The 25,289-nt window shown below is 43.0% G+C and overlaps 1 long non-coding RNA gene across 9 annotated transcripts in view; it reads right to left on the minus strand.

Annotated features, from left to right (window-relative positions):
* Nucleotides 1–25,289, minus strand: part of LOC143839819 (uncharacterized) — a 114,347-nt gene that overhangs the window by 19,671 nt on the left and 69,387 nt on the right. The window contains exons 2-8 of one of the 9 annotated variants that reach the window (XR_013231884.1): nucleotides 23,550–23,608; nucleotides 18,987–19,293; nucleotides 14,697–15,077; nucleotides 14,513–14,555; nucleotides 14,296–14,414; nucleotides 11,807–13,242; nucleotides 8,898–8,972 (exon numbers count right to left, since the gene is read on the minus strand). This is a non-coding gene — a long non-coding RNA (uncharacterized LOC143839819). Of the gene's footprint in view, nucleotides 1–1,894; nucleotides 3,305–7,447; nucleotides 7,528–8,897; nucleotides 8,973–11,806; nucleotides 13,243–14,295; nucleotides 15,078–18,986; nucleotides 19,294–23,549; nucleotides 23,609–25,289 lie in introns of those variants that run through there. The other 8 variants (XR_013231885.1, XR_013231882.1, XR_013231878.1 and 5 more) reach the window with 8 other exon arrangements.

Here is a 25,289-nt window from a genome sequence, read left to right on the forward strand (position 1 = left end):
GCACATTTCATGCTGCAAGATTATCCCAAAGAAGTATTATATCATTTCATAAGCTGCCTGTAGAATAACAAAAATGAGAGAATGTTAGAATTGTAAAGCAACTTACAGGGTCATCTACTAGAATTTCCTGAATTTATATATTGCATGCCATAGATAAACCATGCCTGTCAGATGCTTATCAAATGTCTTGTTAGAAATTAATGCCAACAAAGCCTTCATATGGAGTCATATACTTTTGGATTTTTTTGAAAATCGGTGAAGTCCAGTATATGTACCTTGGAAATCACTATCAGGAATAATGCAGCTGTGCAAATGAAAAAAAAGCCTTAGGGATCAGGAATAGTTCCCCGAGCTAGGGTATCACGTATTTTCTCCCTCTGCACATGCTTCACATGCATGCATTTCCCACATTCTGTTCTACTGGAAATAATATTAAGTTTTTTCATCTTGACTGTTTCTGTCTGACTGTTATATCCCACTTTTCTCCCCTATCAGGAGCCTAAGTAGATAACAATATGGGGAAAAGTAACAAAACAGGAAAAGGAAGATAGGCTTCTGCATGCCAATCTCTACTAGCTGACTTCAGCCCAAAGATACATATTTATGGGAATGCCCAGGCATTAAGTACCTGTGAGAAGATCAGAGCTGAGGACAACAAAATTACTGAAATTTTAATCAGATGCAGCTAGCTAGCTAGCTAGCAGAATATTTTCCATTTCCTCCCACACTCTTTCCTCCCTCCCCACCAGCCCCAAGAGCCCCACCGAGGTCCACACAGGCCGTGGCATGGCTGCCAGGGACTGGGGGCATGGCAACGAGCCTCTCCACCCTTCATCCCAGCCTCAGAGGCCCACCAAGGGCCACACTGTCTGTGGTGCAGCTTAAGACAGGGCAGGTGGTGCATAATGGCAACCAGTCTTTCCTCCCTCACTGGCATACCTCCCCGAAAGCCCTGCCACTGCCTGTGCAGCCACTGCTGAGTCTCTTAAGGGTGGCAGGGATCTGGAGGGGCCATGAAGGCTGAGTGGGTAGACAGCCAGTCACTGAGTCTGAGAGGGGTGTGTGGCAAGAGGTGGGGAGGGTCCAAGACAGTAGAGTTCCTTCCCCCTGGGGCACGTGGCTGGCTCCAGATATGGGCAGGTGGCTGTAAGTCTGCCTTACAGGCACATTGATATTTGGGGGGTGGGGGTGGCGGCTAGGCCCTGGGACAGCAGTGGAGATGGCATGCATGCCCCTTGACCCCCGACATGCACTAAGCTGTGGAACATGGAACAGCATGCCACAATGGCCACTCCCTGGGAGTGTGCTCACCCGGCACCTTCTGGCTCCATCAGCAGTCTTAGGCAATATGAGAAAAGACTCCAACGACCACGGCTTATGTGTGCCCCCCTCTAAACACCCCCTGCTGCAATTGTCTCCAGAAATTCCCTCTTACCCCACACTCCAGCTGTGCCCTGCAATGCCCCTCTAATACCCCTCCCCACCAACATCTCCTGCCCCCCAAATAAAAATGCCTTCACACCTCCCACCTATTTTTGTCCCCCATGATGTACAACCTACTAAGCCTCCTGACTGCCATTCCATGCCACAAAGCTTTCCAATCACACATCCTCACGCCCAGCCACACTACTACAACCCGCACAACACACCCATGCAGCCACATCTCCATCCAGAATCAACAGGTCCTGACTTGCTTTTACTCCCCACACTCCAGGGCCCATTGTCTTCCTGGATACAACAAGCTTTGCCCCTAGAACATACCAACCTGAGCCTCAGGGGAGGGTGTTATACAAATATAAATAAAATCCATAAAATACCATATAATTTGCACTTATGAACAGTTCAAACCATGTATCATTAAAGAACAATCTTTTTTTTAATGCATGTAATGAGGACTTCCAGACAAGTGCAATAACATTTCAAATTGTTTGTGAGTAATAATTCAGGAATTATGCACAAAGTTGTGGATTAGCTAGGCATCACGCTAGTTGGACAGAAGATGTGTTAGGCAATGGCATAGATATGAGCCAGAACTGGGGCTGCCCGCATAAGCATCAACTTACAGGTGAAAAGATTTGGCATAAAGATTGTGGTCTTCAAATATTCTGAATGCTTAATTTTTTAAAAATTAGAGAAAATATTACTTGATGTAAAGTGGCCAAATTAAGTAAGGGCAGACAGGATTTACCCTGGGTGAAATTTGCCGCTGCGGGGAGGCAATCACCTAAAGAGCACACAGTGAAGGGGACTACAAATCCCATAAGCCCCTGGGGGTGGCAGCAGTGCTGATTGGTGTGCTGGGAGGTAAGGGAGCGAATCAGCTCCTCCCAGCTTCCTCCTGACACCCCTTATAGGAAGGAGGCAAAAAGGCATCAGCCTCTTTCCCTCTTCCCTGCTGAAGGAGTTGCCCACCCTCCCTCCCGGTTCTTTATGGTTGCGTGTTGTTAAAACATTGTTGTTACCGGGGCAATTTGTTAATTTTTTTTTTTAAGGAAATATTGGTTGAAATAAATTTATCGTCACAACTTGCGGTTTTTGGGCATGGGGAAGAACCATTGTTTGAGCAATCCCAGCCTGTGTGCTGGCATGCTCTAGTGGGAGGGCCTCCATAAGAGGCCGTGGGTAAGCAGAGCTGGGTGGCCATCACTCATGGAGGATGCCCCTGAATCCAGATCTGCATTTCCGGGTGATTCGGAACCCGTCAGAGATTCCGAATCAACGGGTTTCATAATTTGGTCACCTCCCTGTAACATCCAGCAGGTCATTGGGGGCACGGGGAGCCCAGCAAGATGCCGGAGGGATCGGCGGAATGCCAGAGGGGCCCGTGCATACCTGCAGGATTAATCTATGGCTGCCTTGTGGCTTGTGAGCCACAAGAGGGCTGGTTCCTAATTCCCCATGCTATCCAACACTCAGTAAAATGTTAAATAAAGTTGTGGCCTGTTTAAAGCCAAATAAAAGAAATGTGTGGCTCTATGTCTCTGCAGTGAGAAAGTCTTCCCCTGAAAGGCAATATTACATAACAAATATCAAATACTCTTAAATAGCATTATTAAATAGCATTAGGTATCAAATACAGATGTCAAATCTCAGCAGAAATTTAATATATTTTTTCACAAAGGATCATTTGTGAAGAATTTCTCAGAAGAGTTCATTTACTAATGGTAGTAGTATACACTCCAGCAATGTTCAGACTGGCAGAAGTATGCTTCTTTGCAAGTATAACAGAATGTTAAGTTATGCATTTTCCTTTAAGCACACGGAAAGATCATCCTGGTGGCTGTTCCACAAACTCCCTTGAAACCTGGGAACACAGAAATTCCTTCCTATAATTTGTCAAAAGTATATTTGAGAAGTACAATTGGCTTTACTCAAACTAATGGATCATTCTCCCAATGGTAAGAGTCAAACTAGCTCACAAAAGTTAGTATTGATTCTAAAAAATCACTTAAAACCTCATGAAAATTTACTTTTCAAGTAACTGGAATCTTTTTTATTTCTTTTGATTGGAAACAAGATGCAAATGACTGCTATATACTACATAAATCTACTAATATAGTATTTTCTTTGTACAAATTACAGAACTAGATTAATGTGCTCTTCAAGTATATGATGCAACTGATATATTATTTACAGAGTACAGTTATGCATTATTTACAAAATAATTCAGTATGATAGTCTATGTTTGCCAATTGGAGGCTGTTGGTTTATCTTTTCTTTTCCAAAGTGCTTGCACAGTCTGGGCAGGATAGATATACTATCAAGAAATAACTACCTTTTGTTCCATCTGCCTGCATCTTTAGATTTAAAATAAAACACAGCAACTTGACTTAGGCCAGAAGCAAAGTGCCAGCCAATGCTTATATTTCAAAATAAAACAATATACATTTGAATATCTACAATAAACAGGGAAGTAATGACAAACCAATACATGGCATGTATTTTCCACACCATTTTCAAGAGCAGACTTAAAACATAGAACTGCAGTTGTCTGATAAAGGATCAACCATGGAAGAATGTAGCCAAGTTCTTCATTTTCTAATGAAGTCATGTGCTTGAAGACTAGTGATTGGCCTTAGCTGTAACTAGGCCTGGGATTTCCAGTACTGTGTTGGGAAATTCCTGAAGATTTTGGGGTCAGGCTAGAGTTGCCAGTTCTGGATTTGGGAATTCTGGGTGATTTGAGGGGTAGAACTTAGGGTGGGCTTTAAGGAGTAGAGGGACCTCTGTTGGGTATAATGTAAGGTGACCAGAAATCTGTGGTCACAAGGCGGGACGTGGCAGGTGGGCCCTCCCTTCCCCCCTCCCTGACCCTTAGAAGGGCAGCGGCGGTGGCAATGGCAGGTGGCAGTGGGCAGGCCTCCACCCCTCCCCCCCTCCCTGACTGGCCTTAGGGCAGCGGCCCGGGAAGCGGCAAGGTCTGGAGGCAGGAAGGCTGCCCAAGCAGGCGGCAGCAGACCTGGCCAGGAAACCTCACCCCAGAGCCCGGGCGCCTGCGCAGGGGCCTCCTGAGCCCAGGCTGCCCACTCAGCTGCCTGCCACGTGGCAAAAAAATAATTTAAAAAATTTAAAATGTTAATTGTTTTGAAAAAATATGAACACCGTGGGACAGGTGGGAAATGCCACGGGACACGGGGCAAATGTCCCAAAAGCGGGACAGTCCCACCACAGGCGGAACAGATGATCACCTTAGTATAATGGCATAAAATCCCCCTCCAAAGCCACCATATTCTCCAGGGAAACTGATCTCTGTACTCTAGAGATCAGTTATAATCCTGAGAACTCTCCAGGGCCCATATCATAAATGAAATGAAAAATGAAAAGATTAAGGAATGGAAATAGGCAACAAAGTAGACCCTGATCAAAAGCCTTTCATAAATTTACAAAAGCAAAGAATTGTTTAAAAACAAAATCAGAAATAGACAGAAATAAATTATAAGACTGCGTGGGGGGATGTGTGATATCAGCACTGATTGCATAGGTAAGGGCAAAGTATTATCCTTCTGTAGGTATTGGCAATGCCCACCAATGACAGCACAGCAGATTATTTTGTTTGACATCCAGGGCCAGAGCAACCAAAGCACTGGCAACACTGTTGGGATCAACAGCGTGGAAGAAGACAACAGGCATTGCTTAGCCTTTTCACCGTATCCTAGACCTGCCTTCAGCCAAGTTGAAAATGCAGTGTTGCTGGAACTTAGATTGCTCCCAGGGTATTTAACCAACTGCAGTGCTTGTCTTTCCCTCTGACATTTTGTTTGCAGGAACACCAGCCTCCTCACAGGTAGATGTTGCATTTTTCAGCACATTGGCTAAAATAGAATGTTTCCCTCTCAACTCTCTGCATCTAGGTTGGGACAGAGAAGAAAACAAGCAGAGGACCCACCTTTAACTAAACAGAGTAGATGGCAGTTTGCACTAATTCTCCTAGAATGCCAGGATGGGTTTTTAAAATATAATTTTATTTTTACTAAGCTTTGTATCTAGCATTATCAGGTAAGCTCTGTTCTTCTGAAGAATATTGATGAGAGATCTGCTGCAGAAGTGATCTCAGCACTAATCTATTTCCATTTCCAGATTTATCTCAGCAAGGCTAAATAGGTATTAGCTACTTTCTCATCAAAGAAGAATTGAGTTGAAGAAGAACTGAAATGATCAACTTCAAGAAGATAATTTAGCATTAGATCAAAGCCCTTCAGGGAAATATTTACATTTTAGCAGTTTACTCAGAGAAACCACTCTGGGGTTCTGAAGATATACACAGTGATTTTATTTTTAAGACAGAAACATTGATGCCAGAGTGAAAGTTGGTGATTTAATCAGGGGGTATTGTAGCCTCCAGCAACCCAGTCCTGAAAAAATAATCAATAGGTTACATCTCAGCTGTATGAAAGTTTTTTTTTAAACTGCTTTACTTGGCCAAGATATTAATTTGTATGTTTTATTACTTGTCTTTTTTGCTTGATGGCCTCAGAGAATGTTGTGCTAATTTATTTTAAAATTCCTTCTTGTAACAGAATTTCCCTGTTATCATTATTGATTGACCTATAAGAAGGCCTTTTCACATGCATCAAGGCACTTAGCAGACTTGCAAACTACATGTGCATAAAGATTGCTATACAACAGACAGTGCTCACACATAGTCCCAAAGGAAAGGTGCACATTTTAATGTCAGACAATGCTGAACTGTTTCCAGAATTCACAATAAAGATGAAATGGCTGGATGAGTCGCCAATATCTGGTTCTTTTTTGAGTGTCCAGTTGCAGTTCTACTAATATCATGAGTATTATTCAAGCACATTCATGAAATTAAGAGTGTCATAAAATTGCTTCCCTTATCCAATATACATATTTGAGTTCTGGGCAAATAGTTTCACAAAGGAAACTGATGAAAATGTGGGCTTTTAAAGCTACAAGGATCATGCAACTTCTGCTGAGCTCAACCCTTCTTCAAAATGAGAGTCTTCCATTGCAGTTTTAACTTCCTTGGTCTGATCTCACATCACAGGTGTGTGTTAAGAAGAAAGGTACCACAACAAGCTATTTCTCCATTCCTGTGACTTTGAACAGAGACTAGATCTTGTGAAATGCTGAACAACCCACTTTGTACTCCTTTCAACAACAACAACAAAACATTGGGAATTACTTTTACAGTAGCAGACTCCTTATCGTTATCATTAGTTCCCAGCGCCACCCATATATTGGATAGAGGGCCTTCCATCACCTCCAGCCTACCCACTAACACTCAGTGATATTCTCTACAGTCAACAGAATCCCCTACTATTTAAAAAAATTGCTTTGACTTCATATTAAAATGGACTCAAGTGCTTCTCAGTTTCCTAGATATGGAGTTCATACTCCTGATATAGAGTTTCCCCCCTTAAAATCCATTTTCAGTAACTCCTGCTGAGATTCCACATTCTTCACATCCTAGTACATCTTCTCAGCACTGAAATAAAGGAACACTCACTGAGAATAAAAATTCATTACATCTTAAAGTCTGTAAACAGAACTATGCCGAGGATAGAACAATATTTATGATTTATATGCAGCGTTGCTCTGGTCAAGGTCCATTGGTTTCAGCAGGCTTAGGCAGGAGAAACTCTGCATAGGGTTGGCCTGTTTGTGGTCCATTTCTTTTCATGTCAACTACCAATCCATTGAAGAAAGCCTGACTGAGTTTGTGGCTATGCTTGATTGTTTGCAAGCCATTAAAGAAACGATGATATTTTATATTATAAACATAGTCTGCAGCAGAGATTGCCTTGAGGCCAAGCAGTAGCTCAACAGGCCTGGGGTTTCTCTTTATTTAAAGTGTTCTGGTATTAGAGCCAAGCAATGGCCATTTCTATTTTGATACCATGCAGTGATTCAGAAATCTTACAGAATCTCCACAGTCTTATGAAAATATTCCAAAAAGATTATAGCATCAAAACAGGAAGCTTACCATATGCCTGTGGGATACCTGAGGTTTGTTCATCTGCATGCGGTATTGTAATGATTCTGCATTTTGTGGTTTTTTCATGCCTGCAATTTTGAAGTGTATATATAAAAAGGGGAACACACACATGTGTTCTATGGGTCTTAATGCATTGGTGCAGTTGTGCTTTGTTCATAACATTTATTATTATTTTGACTTTGTAACTGCTGTTTGTGTTAGATTATTTGCAAGGAATGCTGCTTAAGTGAACAAGCAAGTAGCAAAGGAATATGTTTATATGGGCATATGTGGTCCTAGATATTATATGTATCTATCCCATTAGGCTGACGACTTGAATGTTCTGAAGGCAGTGGGGATCTTTACCACTGAACTTGTGTATACTTAAAATCTCTGAAGGGGAATTCACTGAAATAAACCTTAAAGAACCCTGTTTTAAGACAAAGAAAATGGAGATGTCCCATCTACATTTTTCAGAGATTCAAACTGCCGTAAACATGACTCCACTACAGTTAATTGCCTGGTTTTACTCCTTAAATAGTTTATTTTAAGGAATCCCACTCATAGCGCTTCTATGCGACTGATTTCTACTTCTCATAAAACCATTCCCAAGGAAAGAGATTGCCCCCAAGTATGTTCAGTGAACACCTGGCAAATATGACACCATGTAGCATTTCAATATGGCAGAGACAGAAATTACTATCAGGGTCTATCTGTCCTATTAGCCACAAAAACATGCCTTCCTTGTACAACTCACTAATGCATCTGAATGTCCCTAGAGGTCCCTCATCCAAACACTGACCCAGTTAGGCTTTAAGCTAATGAGATCTGACGAGATCATGGCTCAAGGCAGTATAGCTGCAAAAACCACATTAAACATGTCAGTGCAGGTGATTCTCCCAGTATATAAATTGACAGTGGAAGCTTAGCTTGTATTGCATTGGAAATCTATTAACATTTGAAGTAGTTTGCTTGAATTAAAAGCCTTAACAGAATTACAATTACTTTCTTTCTCCTTTGACAACTTTGCAAGGTGCTTTTTTTGTGCTCAGCACTAGAAAGTTTTATAAACAAAAGACCATTATTTCAATTGCCCGAGAGAGCAAAAGCCTCTCTATTAATCTGCTTTCAGAGGTAGAACTGGTGTTGATTTTCAGGGATGATGATTCACAGATAAATGCTGTTATAATTTTCTGACACTTTATTGAAGGAGCTCTCTTTTTGCTGTTGTTGTTGGTAGACCCTTCTTTGCAGTTGACCTCTTCATATCCCTGCACTTCTATTAATTTGTCATAATTGTGTGGCTCTTAACATCAGGAATTATAGAAGGCTGTTGTCCTAAACAGTTTATTTAAGCTGAAAAAGACACTCAGTTTTATACTTGGAGCTTTTCCACACATTGGGCATTATAGCATGAAACCTGCTGTATGGCAAAGGGCTAGAATTAATTGCGACTCACCAGCATTCCATATCTCTTGAGCTGTCTCACATGTTTCTGGCTGCTTTTTGCACATCTAGCACTCCTCACTTGCTTCTGAAAAAGTGAGGAGAGCAATGTGTTTAGCCTTGATGTGTTTTGGCCTGCCTATAACTGTCAATCACTGGGCAACCAATCCCCTTCCGGCACTTCCAGTGATTGCCGAATTTTTTAAAAATATATATGCTTATTCATTTAAATGCTTAGTCACATATTCATAGAGGCAAAAATAATCTTTGCTGGGGGGGCATGTTTTCAGGCACAAAATGAGAATCTTGTATTGGTGAGGCTGTGTTAAATTGTAAAGTATGAAATGGAAGTGTAATTATAAAGTGCTTCTGTGTAACTGCTGGCTCGCCTAGGTGTGTGTCTGCCTATTCATTGCTCCAGGGAGTTCACCTTAAAAAAAAGAAATTCCTGTCCCCGGGAAGAAAGGAGAAGGAGGTGGACGCGAAGGCGAGACAATGGATACGGATGCAGCACTTCTTTGCCTCCATACATTTCTTTTGCTGGTGGCCTGCTGGTTGTCCATCATGTGGAATTCCCCAAGTAGCAGAATAATACAGTGAACTGAACCAATTAATTATTCAGGGACACATGGACTCTATGGTTTCCAGATGGTTTCAACAAACAATGACACCCAGCTCTTCCACCTGATGGAAGGCTGCCCGGATTTACCTCCTGAATCATTTGCCAGATGTCTGGAAGCAGTGACAGAATGGCACAAACAGAATCACCTGAAACTCAGCCCTTCAAAGACAGAGGTTCTATGACTGGGCAGGAAGGGACCATGCAAGGAAGTACAGTTGCCCTGCTTAAATTCACACTTAGCCAGGAATCTGGGCATGATCTTCGATACCTCCCCTTCTATGGAGGTACAGGTCAGAAGAGGAGCACAACTGGCATTCTACCATCTTTGTCAAGCTAAGCTACTAGCATGCTATGTGAATCCGGAGCACCTAGCCATGGTGATTCTTTCAACCATCACTCTAGACTGGACTTCTGTAACTCACTGTATGCGGGACTAGCCTTATCTCTGCTGCAGAAACTGCAACGGGTCCAGTGGTCAGGTTCCTCACAGGAACATCTTGGAGGGCCTATATACAGGCTGTGCTTCAGCAACTGTACTGGCTCCCAGTTGAATTCTGGATCAGGTTTAATGTTTTGGTACTTACCTTTAAGGCCCAGTGTGCCTGAGGGACTGCCTTTCTGCCTATGCACCCGAAGAGCACTATGTTTGGCTAAATCCAAGCAGCTAGTGATCCCTGGAAGTATGTCTGGCCTCAACCAAGGCCAGGACGTTTTCTGTCCTGGCCCCTACTTGGTGGAATGAGCTCTCAGAGGAGGTCTGGTCCCTGTTAGAGGTGACACAATTCCACAGGGTGTATAAAACGGAGCTCTTCCACCAAGACTTTGGTTGGGGCCAGTGAACCATTAACAATTATTGGGCTTCGATTAGGACTCTTCATCAGAAGAACATTTAAGGTGTGCTGGAATTAACCAAAGGACCGGAGAACTCCTAACTATACTTTATATGTTTTAATATTGTATACTAGAATTAAAGCCCATTTTGTAGAGAAATAAAATGGGCGCTAGACAGGACCTGGGGCGTTCTGGCGGGTGTGGGCTGTTCCGGAGGCGAGGAGAAGTCTGGTGGCGACCCAGCCATCCTGGAGGCTGGTGGAGCTGTCTCGCGGCCCCCACCTGGCAGGCTCGCGAAGGCTTGTCTTGGCCCCAGGAGCAGGCTCACCGCAGCAAGGCTGCTCCCGGGGCCGAGAGAAAGGGGGAGGTTCCACCCCCCAGCCAGCAGGCTGGCGAAGGCTTCTCTCGGGTCCGGGAGCAGGCTCGCCACGGCAAGGCTGCTCCTGGGGCCGAGAGAAGGGGGGAGGTCACCCCCCCCACCTGGCAGGCTGCCGAAGGATTCTTTCGGCCCTGGGAGCAGGCTCGCCGAGGCAAGGCTGCTCCCGGGGCTGAGAGAAGGGGGGCGGTCCCACCCCAACCCGGCAGGCTCTCGAAGGCCTTCTCTCCCCCCCCAGCGGTGAGCATTTGCGGCCTTCTCCCAGCGTCCTACTTTGTGCGTCTCCAGAGCGTCAGGTAGGCGCGGCGACGGTCAATGGCTGCTGGCTGAGAGGTGGGCGGCAACGTGCAGTGGCATGGTGGCTGTGGCCTACGCGTGCCGCTGGTGTTCTCTTCTGTTGGTGAGTGTGTCTTCGGCCTTGTATGGGGAGGCAGGTGTTTGTCGGGGCGGTGGCTGCGCGACGGTGTCATCGAAGGCCGGGAACAGCAGGGGAAGCAGCCAGAGGCAAGTGTCCGGGTGGGAAGGGTCGGGCGGCGGCAGGGGAAGCAGCCAGCGGCAAGTGTCCTAGTGGGAAGCCTCGGGCGGTGGCTCTAGGCATACGGTTGTGGTGGGGTGGGAAGGCCGGGCAGTGGCTCAGCCGGGGGTGGAGGGTGGTGGCGGACTCATGAGGTTGGCGGGTGGCAGCATTCGGGGAGGGGGTGGTGGGGTCACAGCGAGTTGGCCAGTCGTTGGAGGGCAGTCGCCGGGCAGCGGGAGTGTCGTTGCCGCGGCGCCCAGCGGCGTGGGGGCGGGGTCCTCCCCGGCAGCCATCCAGCAAGGATGGTGGCTCGGGAGGACTGAAGAGTTGGCGGTGCGGCCTCCAGGAGATGGGCCAAGTAGCCAACAGGGAGGCGCGCTTGACCACTTGGCCCTGGATTGCCACTCTGAGGAGCGAATCAGGAGCCGCTTTGCGGCTCTATATGACATCCCTTTAAGTACTTGAAGATGGCTATCATATCACCTCTTCTCTCCAAACTAAACTATTATCACCACCCTCTCAACTTCCATCCTCACAAACATACATGCTAAATCAAAAGTGGTGGTATTTACTTACTTTAAACTGGCTATAAACCAACAGGTGTTTCTACAAGGTTCTACAAGAGGACTTATAAAAAAGATGGCTCAGTCTCGATTTGTTTCAATCTTCATTTACTGAAATGGGACACACATTCTGGAATGCTTGGAGGATCAGGCTGTTCATTATAGAAACACAAAAAGTCTATTAGTCAAGGTTGTACAGAAAGATTGGCAAAACTGTTAAAACCCTAGCTTCATCAGAAAAGATAGCCAAACAGTTCTGTATCAAAAACATTTATTTAAAAAAGACATAACCAAAACTGCAGTCAGATATATTAACACCTACGATGACTAACAAGAATAAAATAAAGGAATGTACAGTTCATGTAATTTTAGAAGAAGAGAAAATGGATAATAATATTTTTCTAATCAGAACTTCTTCAGAGACATGGTTGGGGATTTTTATTTTTCTTGACTCCGCTTATATGTTCCTTATTTCACATACCACAAGAAAACCTGAGATTCTCTCAGCTCTCATAAAAGATCATTTAATCAACACAATACTATTATTGATGCTGCAATTTGCTTTAGTTCTTCTGCCATTCAGGACCTTATACTTACGTTATCTGGAAGGGAAATGCAGAAACGTCTTTGAAGGAAGCAGGGATTTACTTACTTATCCAGGTCATGCCTATTTCATATATGTATGACACAGATGTATACAAAATGAGCAAATCCACATTGGACCATTTTAACTACAAAGCTCTCTTATCCTCTTCTAAATGCGGTTTGGAGCTGTATTAAGAGAAATATGTCCAGATCATGCAAGGTGATGTTACTACTTTGCTCTGCTAAGACCTCATCTGAAGTATGTTATGTTTAAGAGCAGTGGCCTCTCATCTGAGGAACTGGGTTTGATTCCCCCCTCCTCCACATGCATCCAGTTGGGTGACCTTGGGCCAGTCACAGTTCTCTCAGAACTCTCTCAGCCTCACTTACCTCACAGAGTGTTTATTGTGGGGAGACAAAGGGAAGGTGATTATAAGCTGCTTTAAGACTCTTTTGGATAGTATTAGAGGAAGTAAAAAAAAGACAGTTCTTCTTTATCCTTCTGGTTGCTGAAAATTTAGAGTGCAATGGATCTATGATTAGTTATCTGTGCTCATATTCATACTAGATTACTATCGTGTAGTTCACAGGGGCTGCCTTTGAAAACAGTTTAGGACATTCAATTGGTTCAAAATGTATCAGCCAAACTAAAGTCCTTTAAAAAAAAGGGCGGAGGGAGGAGAAATTACTTTCAGGAGTGGGTGGTAGTTAGGAGGGTGGGAAAAGGGACAGCCCGAGTTTTTCCTTTCTGACATCCCTACTGCGACTTTTTGCTATCCACGTTTCCTTATTGCGAGGTAACAGGCAGGTAGAGTTGTGCCAGTCCTTGGGAAGCCACAGGAGGGAGGTGATGTCATCAGGAAGCTGGAATGACAAAAGATGAACACAGAGAGGGTGAACTGAAGAAATTGACTCGTGCAGGAATGTTCTATGATAGGAAGGTTCAGGGAGACCCATACTGGTGTAGGCAGTATGATATTATAGAAGAAATTAAGGAAGGCTGGGTCAAAAAGAAAATAGTGCATTAGAAATGCAGCAACATACTTTTCTGCCATAGGTGCAGTGATGTGGACTTAATAAAAATGTTACAGGGCCTTCAGAGAGACTTGAGTTGTGCACCTGTTTCCAGCAAAATCAAATTCTGTTTGTAATCTAATCCATCCCCATTCTCCAGGCACCAAGACTCTTCTGTTTCCATCATACTGTCATTATGATGCTCATTTTACATAGATAAAAATTCTATTTCTAAATTGCTCAGAAAAGGATATTTTCAATATCATAATAAAAATATTACTAAAAAGGATTAATCCCCCAACTTCCTTTGCAAAAGTCAATCATGTATACCAAAAAGGCTGATTGATTGTATGAAGTCCACAGATGTTAGATGGCCACTGAAGGGGAGAATGTTAATGATCTAACATTTTAGTAGGGAGATCAAGAATCTAACCTTTAGAGAAGGAGTATAGGGGATGACTCAAGAGAATAGTAATCAAATATTGAGAATTCTGCCCCACTGTTCGCTAGTTCAAATCTAAGCTCTTGGGACTGAAAGTTATTAACGTCTGGCAGGTTTTCCATAAACTTATATCAAAGGGATTGATGGTACTAGTACTGTTTGCAAGGGATACATGCCCTCTTTGTAGCCTAGTACAAATACCAAAAGACTGAAAGGGCACAGCAATTGGAGTCCTGCCTTTTCCCTTTTCCATTCAGCTCAGTCTCAAGATGAAGAAGACATTTTGGGTATGCAGAAAATGTTCTGTTACATTTAAATGCACCTAGAATTTAGACTTTCTTTTATTGTAACATGTACTACAAATAACTACAAACAAATAACTTTTAAAAATGTCTCCATGGATGTTTCTTTAGCACACTGATTGTAAGGAACAAAAACTAGTTCATGTCCTTAGTACTAACCTGTTTTAGTAATTATTGAAATCTTTGATTTATTCATCCCCCTCTGTCAAAGAAATTATGGATGTTCTTGCATTGAAGTCTCAATCACCAATGATAAATATATTTGGCACCAGATATTACTGTAATATGGAAGGAAATATGCTTAGAAGACAAAGTTATGTTACTATGTTGAAGACTGAACTTCAAGAGTATGATCAAAAGAAAATACTATACTCACAAGGTAAGACAGATGTAGTGTCATGAGAAGTGTGCTTGGTTATCTAGTTGAAGACATGCGAATATTGGTGACAGTGAGATACAAATATGAAAAACAATCAAACAGAAAATACAGCTTGCTTTTGGGCAGGTAAACAAATGCACAGTAAGAAGCAGAAAGATGTCCTGTGGGCAGTTTTACACACCTGTCATATGCTCAACCATTTCCTTTATCCCTAGGTTCTTTTAGAAACATACAATAGAATGTCACCATTAATCTTCCATTTTGTTGGCCTTTCTTTCTTCTTCTCCGTCAGGGTGATAAAGTTGCCAGCTCAAAGTTGGGAAATCCCTGGAGACAGAGGATGGAGCATGGAAAGGGTAGAGTTTGGAGGGGAGGGATGGGATGCCATAGAGTCTTCCCTCCAAAGCTGCCATTTTCTTCAAGGGAATTGATCTGTGTAGTCTGATATTAGTTATAATTTCAGGAGAACTCCAGGCACCATTCCGAATTTGGCAATCGTGTTTGGCAATCAAAGCCAGCTCTCCTCTGCCAGTGACGTGCCACACAGAATTTACAAAAGTGCCTGCAGAGAATAGGCAAGATCAAGTATAAATCTGCATAAGTTGACTATGTTGTTAAGTATGGCAGGACCCCTGCCTCACATGCTGGCATACTGTATTCCATAACCAGTAGTACAACCGTCTAGGCTTGGGAGCAAGCCAGACACAGAAACATACTGAAACACCTTGACAAGACACGCTGCTAGGGCAGAATCCATCTTGGAAACCAGGATATGCCTCAGCTTCCCTTTGCTACAGGTTGGAATTTCAGGTGCCTCCGGACACTGATTCCCCACCCCACCCCAGAGTTTTGCTGATAGCATAGTCTGGCCAGAACTGGTTTGGCTAGGGGCTCTTGGCCAATTTCTTTGGCTTGCACATCACCCTTACTTGGCCCCTCTGCCAGGGAAAATCTCTTCCCCAAACACTAGCTGCTAGACCCATTGCATGATGTCTCCCTTTTCTTAGACCCATTTGTCTAAGGCCATTAGCAACCGCCTCCAGCTTGGGCCAGCAGTTGCCCAACACCAGACTCAGTGGAAATTTCCAAGTAGCCTCCCACCTGGCTTGCATCACGTAGGCCAGCTCCCCTAAACCCTATATAAACAATGGTTTTAGCAAGCCCCAGAGTGTATTTCGGATATGGAATTCATCTGAACACCCTGCACAGTCCCCGCACAGTCTGATTTCTCTTGCCTATCATCTCTGCAGGAAAGGTAATTATACTGCACCCTCTTTTCCCACCCTGTTCTTCTCTATATACTGCTTGTTTAGTGTATTAGCCATATTTTATGCTTGTTTAATATGTTAGCCATATTTTATGCTTCTCTCCAATAAAGTCTATTCTTATTATTTATATAATTTACCAATGTGTTTGCCTTGAGTTCCTACAGGTGTAATCGACCTCATATACACAGGTGAATCGATCCATTAATGCTAGTTACCCAACCTCTTGTATAATTTGGTGAATTTCCCCTCAGCTCAAATACACGTATTCCAGGACGCATGTAAGTACAATTTGGGTAACAGTGCTCAATGGAAACAAGCAAGCCTTTTTCTTTGTTAATCCACAGACCATTGATTCAGACCTCTGGGTAATTAGTCAAGGTACACATGGATGCAAAGATCCTGCTACATCAACATTTCTGCCAACAAAGACCTAGGCTCTGCAACAAGCTCCCGGAGGAGATCAAGGCCCTGATGGAGCTTAAACAGTTCCGCAGGGCCTGCAAGGAAGAGCTCTTCCACCAGGCATTTGGTTGAGACCAGACATAACCAACAGCGACCAAAAGGCCCCTGCTCCCCCCCCCCCGCCCCCGCCTCAGAACACTACCTGTATACTCTGGACCTGTTTGTACTGTTGCACTGTTGTATTTTTTATTGGTTATACTACTATACTGTTATATGTTTACAATTATCAGTTATTATTGCACGGTTATTCAAATGTTTTATAGAGCAGTGGTCCCCAACCTTTTTATCACCGGGGACCACTCAACGCCGGGGACCACTCAATGCCTTTTACTGAGGACCAGTGGGGGGGGGTAGTTTACTCCTCTACTCTCAACCACTGCACTAACGATCTCTCATCGCTATGGTAATGTTTAAACATCCCTTCAAAATAAGATACAGACACGCCACAACAATGAACATAAGGAACATTCTATTTTCATGGGAATTTTAACTCATGACAACGACAAATCAATGGGAACCCTGAGCTTGTTTCTCTGCAACAAGAGTCACTGGGAGTGATAGGAGACAATGACACCCGAAGTGTGTTGTAAAGGGCCGGGGGGGGGTTGAAGTAAAGGGCCGGGGGGGGGGAGAGAAGGCGTCCTTTGGGGCCCACCTCCAATTAGTCGAAGGACCACATGTGGTCCGCGGCCCACAGGTTGGGGATGGCTATTATAGAGTGTTCCATGTATTGTTCTTATGTTATTATGTAAACCGCCCTGAGCCCCCAGGGAGGGCGGTATATAAATATAATAAATTATATATATATATATATATATATATATATATATATATATATGTGTGTGTGTGTGTGTGTGTATGTATGTGTGTATATATATATATATATATATATATATATATATATATATATATATATATATATATATATATATATATATATATATATATATATATATATATATATATATATATATATATATATATATATATATATATACACATACATACATACATACATACATATATATATATATATATATATATATATATATATATATATATATATATATATATATATATATATATATATATATATATATATATATATATATATATATATATATATATATATATATATACATATATGTCTTCCCAATCACACATGCTAACTGTGTTCTTAGATGAGCAATTATACTCTCTGAACTGAGAAGTTCCAACACTACATGGTGACAGAAAGCAGAACAGAATTTTATTAAACAGTCTGGGTTAATAAACTGTACACTGTAGTTGTCTCCCCTGAAGCCTTTCCAGTGTTGCTCAGTGGGGTGTGTGTGTGTGTTTCTTTTTATTTACTTCAGATGTTTTCCATTGCATCAACTATATCCTGTCATATCTTTCAACTGTATTTTATGCCAATTAATAGTATCATGGCATTTCCCTATATTTACAGAAGGTGCTAACAACGTTAATTGCTAGTAGATAACAATTGTTAATATTTTCACAGGGAGCAAGTTGAGATGCCCTGGTAGGCTATACAAAGTTGTTTGTATTCATGGGAGCTTGGAAGAGCAGGCTGTTCATGACCTTTAGTAGAGGAAAAACTCCTTTTATTTTTACCACCTATAAAGGCATCCTGTCATTTGATATGATTGCAAAACAAAGAGAAAAGAAGGCACCTTGACAGACAACAGTGAAAAACCACTAGGGTGGAAAAACCATGAAAACTATAACTGAACTGATTGCAAAACCGTGAGATGCTAAAGATATATTTATGTTAAAAAAGCCTAGGGCATGTACAAAATTTATAAAATCTATGGGAAGTTGGTGCTGATCTTTCTTATATGCTGGCAATCCAGACACATTTTATGATTGTTCAATGTTCAGAGGGAGAGATGGCAGCATGGTATAGGCTGAGCAAAGCAGGGCTGCTACTTGGCTAGAGTACCATTAAGGAAGGATCTGCAGAGGAAGGCAATAGTAAACCACCTCTGCTCCTGGCTTGTCTTGTAAACCTCTTGCTGGGGTTGGCTCTGACCTGAGGGCATCTGTGTATGTCAATACTCAGGTTCTTTACTGAATGTTGGCGGTAGAGTTGCCATGTTCCTGCTGAGGAATGCAACAAACAAATACTGGGATACACAGTAAATGGATAACTCCAGAAAGAAAGGGACTGTGCAATAGTGGCTCTTAAATCTCAGTAAATAATGCCTTCAAGAGTGCAAAATAATTATTTATAAAGCATCATTAAGACCATCATAAGTAATAACCTGTTGTAACTAACCTGTTGGGCTTTTGCCTGAACTATTTTTTGTATTACACAAATGTATAATATGGCTATTACTTATGATTGTCTGCCATTGTTGATTCTCTTCTCGGTTCCCAGCTGGAGGCTGGCATCCCTGCCACTGTTCAGGAATGCCAGCCTCCAGGTGGGACCTGGAAAACCCCCAGGATGAAAGCTCCTCTCAAGACTGCAGAGATCAGTTCTCCTAGAGGAAAGGGCTGCTTGGTGACAGGGGGCTGTGTAGCACTCCCCTCTATACACAGATAGAGAAAGAGAGAGCACAGAAGACAAAAATATTGCTTCCTTCGCAAATAGTAAACACAGTCAATTCTTCATGCAGGAAATACCTGAGTGTCTCCCTCCTTGGATTGCTCTGAGAAGCCATTGGCCAGAAGGTCCCAATTTAAAGGAAAAGAATCCCCTAACAGGCAATGAGCAAATAAAAAAAAAGTCTTACACCATCATCCTGCAACATCTTCTTCCACCTGTTTCGCTGTTGATTCTCTTCTCGGCTCACATTCTACTTGAATCGTCGGCCTCTCTTCGACAGCCTCCAGCTGGAAACTTTAGATCCCACTTTCTCAAAGCCTGAAGAATATTTCAGGGGGTTCTCAATGGTAAAAAAAGTTGAGAAAAGCTGACATGGAGACAGTAACTGGGAATCTTCAGTAAGTTCTTTGCCAGCCAATGTTTTCATGTTTGCTTATAACATTGTAGAGACTATTTGCCAAATTTAGTCTCTGCTCTTCGCTGTTGGGCACACCCTGGCAAGAAGCAAACCAAAAGGTCAGTCACTGGAAAACCACTAGAAAATGGGTTGATCACAAGAAAACCTAATAAAAGGCTAGCTGCTTGAGGTGGGCAGAAAGAAACTAGCACTGAGACCACAGCTTCGTGTCCGTCCTTACTATATAACATGCAACTGTGTTTGATTTACTTTGATACTGAACTGAAATGAAGAATGTACAGACTGAAAGATTTTGTTTCTTCAAGAAAATGTTACTATCAATTAAATATTTTTATTGGAGGAAGAAACTGTGACAAATTTATGAATTATCTGATGTTTATTGTTAATAGCAATTACTGCCACCCAGTATGCCTCTTTGTTTCCCACCTGGAGCTTGGCATCCCTGCACCTACATGGGATCCAAAGCCAGAAATTCCCCCCTGCCATGTAGCCATTTTCTTAAAAAGGACTGATCTCTATTGCCTGAAAATGACCGGCCATTCCACCAAATCCCCAGATCCCAACTGGACCCGAAATTTCTTTGAGGCCCAGTGCCACAGAACTCCTTGCTCCCAAGTAAGCCCTTTCATCTCCAGGAGCTTTGGAATGAGTTGTCATTGCAGAGTCTCTCCTCCAAACCACCCATTGTTCCCTGGGGACCTGATCTCTATAGTCTGCAGATGACCTCCAAATCCATGAGATTGCTAGGCCATACCTGGAGGTCAGGAATATTCCTTGAGGTTTGGAGGGAAGGCATCAAGGGTAGGCAGGAGCTTTTGCCATGTAGCCAACCATTAGCAAGGCCACAGTGCTGGTGTGCATCCTAGCACCCGTTGGGTACAACGAGCTTTGTCTCTAGTAGACTGATTATGCATAGGGTGGGTAGTCCAGGGTGGCAGCAACAGGGCAGTAGGGCTAATCCCTGATTATGCATGATGCTGCTGCCATCTCGGCCCTGTCCCGGCGCAGCACCCTGGATGGCCTGCAGTAAGTGAACATGGAAACTCCCGTATTTTATTTGCTGCCATCCACAGCCCTGCTTGGCCAGCCCTATTCATAATGAAAGAGGTCACCAAATGCCCCTGAAGGGACATCAAACATCCCTGTCAACTTTGCAGAGCCATGGAGCTGGATGAGGTGTTCTCCCACTCCCACGCTCGTGGGAGAGCAGTATGCTGCTCTCCTGCCAGCATGGGGTGGGGGCCCCATGCTCCCTGCTCCCTTCTGTCACCACCACCACACAGTATGCTGACTCTTACTTCATTCTAATAGCCAGTAATTTGGGAAATTCTTATTTAATTGTTGCTACTGATTTTCTGGTAGGGGGGTTCATGGAAGTTTTGAAATACATAATTTTCATTTTATTGATTTGGAACACATCTTCTGGCTTACCTCCTGGGATAGAAATGGATACAAACGTGATGTCCATTGTCCTGCCTCAGGGAGAGAGCCAGAGCAGGCAGGGAAGTGGCCATTGGTGTCGGCCAAGGTAATGGTTTGTGTCCATGCTGGCTGAGGCTGAGGCACTGGCTGCAGAGAAGGAGGGAGGCAGATAGAGGAGGACACAGCAGCTGCACCAGCTGAGGACAAGGCCACACCCCTGGATGCCAAGCCAATAACTACAACCACCCTGCCAGATGCTGCGCTGGTGGCAGAGGGCACAGTGGCAGAGACTGCAGCGGTGATCGTGGAGGCCCAAAGCTGGCATCCAGCTACCCTCCTCAGGATGCTTTCAGCATTTGTTCACTTACCCAGCCACGGAGCCATGCAGCCACCCGCTATCATGCACAATCTGCATGGGGCAGCGTTTCTTTGCCACCAGTGCAGCGTCCTCCATTGCTGGCAATGGGTCCTCTGCCCTAGCTAGCTGCCATGCAGCTGCCAACTTTCAGACTCCAACAGCACCACTATGGCCTCCACCTCCACCTCCGCTGCCTCAGCATCCAGCAGTGTGGATGTGGCTGCAGCGGAAGAGGTTATAGCAAAGGTGGTGGCACAGTTCTGAAGCTGGCAGCCAGGTAGGGCAGTGGAGGAGGCCATGCTTGTGGAGAAGGAGGGCTGCCCTATGCAGATTGTGCATGGTAGCAGGCGGCTGCAAGGCTTCATGGCCAGGTAAGTGAACAAACACCCTATGTGTCCTGGGAAGGGGGAGGCGGTGATTGCAAACTGCCTACTCCTTCCCTCCATCTGCAGCTCCGCCTGTCCCTTGCCTGCTCAGGGCACCACAGCCACCAGCGAGGGCCAGACTGCAAATATGGGGAAGATTTAGATGAAAAATCGATGCACAAAAGTGAACATAAAACATTTACATCTTACCTTTTTAATAATAATTGATGAATGCATACTTTTTAACCAGAGACAGCAATAAAGTATTTATTTATTTTATTTATTTATGATTGATTGATTTTATGCATCACCCATCCCTACAAGGGTGGGCTCAGGGTGGTTTACAGCCATGGCTACAACATCATATAATTAAAACAATAAAACTCTTTAAAAACACAGTAAAAACTAAATGAAATAATATCATATGCTGTCAATGCAGTGCTAATAGCTCCTTATCTCTCATAATTAATACTGTTCATTTTATTTCTAGAGCATGAAAGGTAACAGTTCTAATAGCAATTTTACTCCTTTCAGAGTTTAGATTAACAGTACAATCCTAAACAGGGTTGCAGCGTTCTAAACACATTGATTTTTATGGCCTGAGAAGGGTGTAATTTTGTTTAGGATTGTGAGCTTGCATATTTACTGAGCTGCCCACTGTCTGAATTTGCTGAGAAACTGTTTTCTATGCTTCAGTGTGTGAGAAGTTTGACTCATAAGTGTGACACTGAACAACAAAGCAAGCAATATGTGAAACTGACTGGATTGAGGGACTACAGTTATTAGCTTCTACCTGTGGATATTTTATTGGAAGGAACTGATGGGGTGCCCTTTGAAGTTAGCCCTTGAAAGGGTCAGTGCTGGTAGCAATCAATAGGCTGATTCTGTGCCGCAGGGCAATTTTTCATATTAAATAAGTTGACAAGAAATATTTAAGTTATTTATTTAGGACTATGACTTGTTATACAAATAGCTGAACTGCACTGAGAGTTCTCTTACTAAATGAATCACATTCTTGTGGCATCTGAAAGCAAATAAATTGTGGCATAGGTATACTACAGACTACTAACAAAAAAAAGTGATTCCCTAAACTGGGTTTTTAAATATATAAACATGCAATACAGAGAAAAATCTCATTAGTTTGTTGGGATGAAAAGGGTTGTGCATGTGTGCACAGAACAGAGAAAGGTAGGCCAATTTAGAACAGTTGAGAGAGAAATAGACAAAAAACTCTGCGTTGACTGCAGGTAATTAGGGTATCCAACCGGGATCTCGGAGACCTGGATTAAAGTTCCTTTTCTGCCATGGGAGTTTTCAGGGTGATCTTGGGTCAGTTGTTCTCTTTCAACCTGCCAGGGTGTTTGAGGATACAATGGTGCAGGGATGTTGTAATAGGGCTGCAATAGGGGAAGGGGAGGTTGGGTTGTCAGATCCAGGTTGGGAAAGTCCTAGGGATTTGGGGGTGGAGCCTGGGAAGGACAGGGGCCTCAGTGAGATACAATATCATAAAGTCTACCCTCCAAGGCATCCATTTTCTCCAGGGCACTGATGTTTGTAGTCTGTATTCTGGAGACTGCCAGTGTTCAGTGTTCTTGCATCCCAAAGAAACCAAGTATGCTACTGCCTCCCCTATAACTACCCACAGCAAGTGAGGAGTGTGTAACAATAGCATAATTTTGTTTTAATCATAAGCCAACTTTTAGCTGCTATGTGTTCAATACAAGTTAGTATCTCTTTCAAGAATCTGCAGTCTGCATAGACAATATACACAATGTGATTGGCAGGCTACAAAGAAAATATTACCTTGAAGTTTTGCCAGTGGGCAAATGAGACACAGGAGAATTAACTCCCTCACAAAACATACAAGAACTCTGAAACAATGTGAAGAAATGAACCGCTAGCTTGTGAAGTACAATCTACCACCTCAGTTACAAGATCATTCATCCTTTTGTAGTTCAAGGCTTCCAGAAGAGTGAACATCACACTCTCATCTGTCTTTTTGTGCTGTTAACAGAAAGAAACCCTATGTCTCCTCTCCTGACACAGCATACTCTCAAGTGCTTACTAAATTTTACAGTGTCAAAAGTTACATTGAAACAAAGATAAAAGAATTACTTCCCGTACATTTGCAGCAAAACTTAAGGGAAAATTGTATTTCATAAATAACAGATACGATAACATCCTTACTGTCATGGAAGCAGCAGATCTCCAAATTGTGACTGTGTTTCTTGGCTCGCTGAAATCAACTGCATTAGAAATAGAGATTATGCAGTTAGAAAATTACAGATCAAGCTGAAATGACAGATAAACCATTTAAACTCTTACTTATGAAGAAAGGCAGAAAGAGGGAGAGAAAGAAACTTTTAAAAAATTATAAATCGATAAAACCAGACAGGATACAGAAAAGCCCCCAAGCAAATGTGTGTGTACGGGAAACAGAAACCCAAATGTTTTCACAAATGTATTTAGGCATATGTGTTTTTATTATTAAATGTTGCCCGGAAATTGTTTGGCTGTCTGATAAGAAAAAACTAATATTTATATACAGGAGCATTGCCTTAAGAAATCATTACAAAGATGAATATTTCAAGCAGAGCACAGGGAGATCTTTGGGGAGGGAGAGACACATATCAGTAAAAAAATCAAACTGCAGAGAATTTTATAGCATTTTAGATCTTTGCCTGTCTTCTCTTCCACATGGAAGATCATTATGTCAGGCTCTGAATATGGGTCCTGGTTGTAAAAGTAGCTGGGCTCTTCCCAATTAGGAAAGGGAAAAAGATTTACTGACTATTGTGCAAACAGTTCTGAACAACGTAAGAATGAACATGTATATTTGTAACTGACCCTTTTGAGTCACTGGCTGTGTCTGAGTTAGTATTGGAAATATGAACCTTTTATGCTTTATCAGAGGAACAAATATGCCTTATGGAAGGCAGAATATTAGTCAACTATTAAAATCACCCTGGGTGAATTTTAGACTAGTTTTTCCTCTACACACTCAGTAGCCTTTTGGACACCTTGTACTCCTTGAAGATGAGTTCCAGCTGTTATCTTTTCTCTTGATTTGGTGGTTAAAGGCCAATTCTTTCATTATATTTTCAAATGTACACATAGGAGGCTTAAATATACTCAAATGGACCATGTGAAAACCTGGGTGTAAACTGCACGGAGCTTTTATTCCAACCCCAGATCGATTCCTGCCCTATACACAGAATGCGATTTACGTTTGGATTTGGGGCAATTTCAAATTTCCTTCAGCAGCAAGAAGGATTGATCCAGAGTGACCCGACCTTTATTGTGCGATATCTTAGAGTGCCTTTAAGCCTCAATATTTGAAGGCTGTTTTGAATCTGGGCTCTCCTCCGTGGTAGAGGACCCATGATTGGCCACAGGTGGCCATGTGACAAACTTGCCTTAAAGGAGAAGCCCCTAATTTCTCTCAACTTCTGTTGGTCCTGGATTTTTTCTCCCTCCTCTGCCTTTTTCAATCCTCTCCCACCCACCACCCTCCAAGAAAAGAAAGAGGCTCCCTGCTTGGCTTCTCCCCCCCTTGTTACGCCAAATGCGTGTCTGTAAGGACACGTGTCTAAATTTAGTTGTGGGGAATCAGCTAGTAGAGCCAGCAAGAGGCAGCGTGGCGTAACGTGGGACCTTGTATTGCACAGTTTACTGGGTAATTATGTCACTGAGATAGAACCAAGGCAGACAATGATCTAAACATGAAAGGATTTTATTAACACACACTAATTAGACAAAAGACAACACGTGCGTACTCTAGCAAAGAAATGTACATTCCTAGCCACTAGCACACAAGGAAAAGACTTATAGGGGAGGAACCTATACTAAGGGTTGATTGGAAGTGATATCTACCTGTCTTCTGGGTGAAGCAGAGTTCCGGGGGTCCAGGGAAGCAATTTGGGGCGA

Source organism: Paroedura picta, chromosome 6 (assembly GCF_049243985.1).
Source record: "Paroedura picta isolate Pp20150507F chromosome 6, Ppicta_v3.0, whole genome shotgun sequence".
NCBI lineage: Eukaryota > Metazoa > Chordata > Lepidosauria > Squamata > Gekkonidae > Paroedura > Paroedura picta.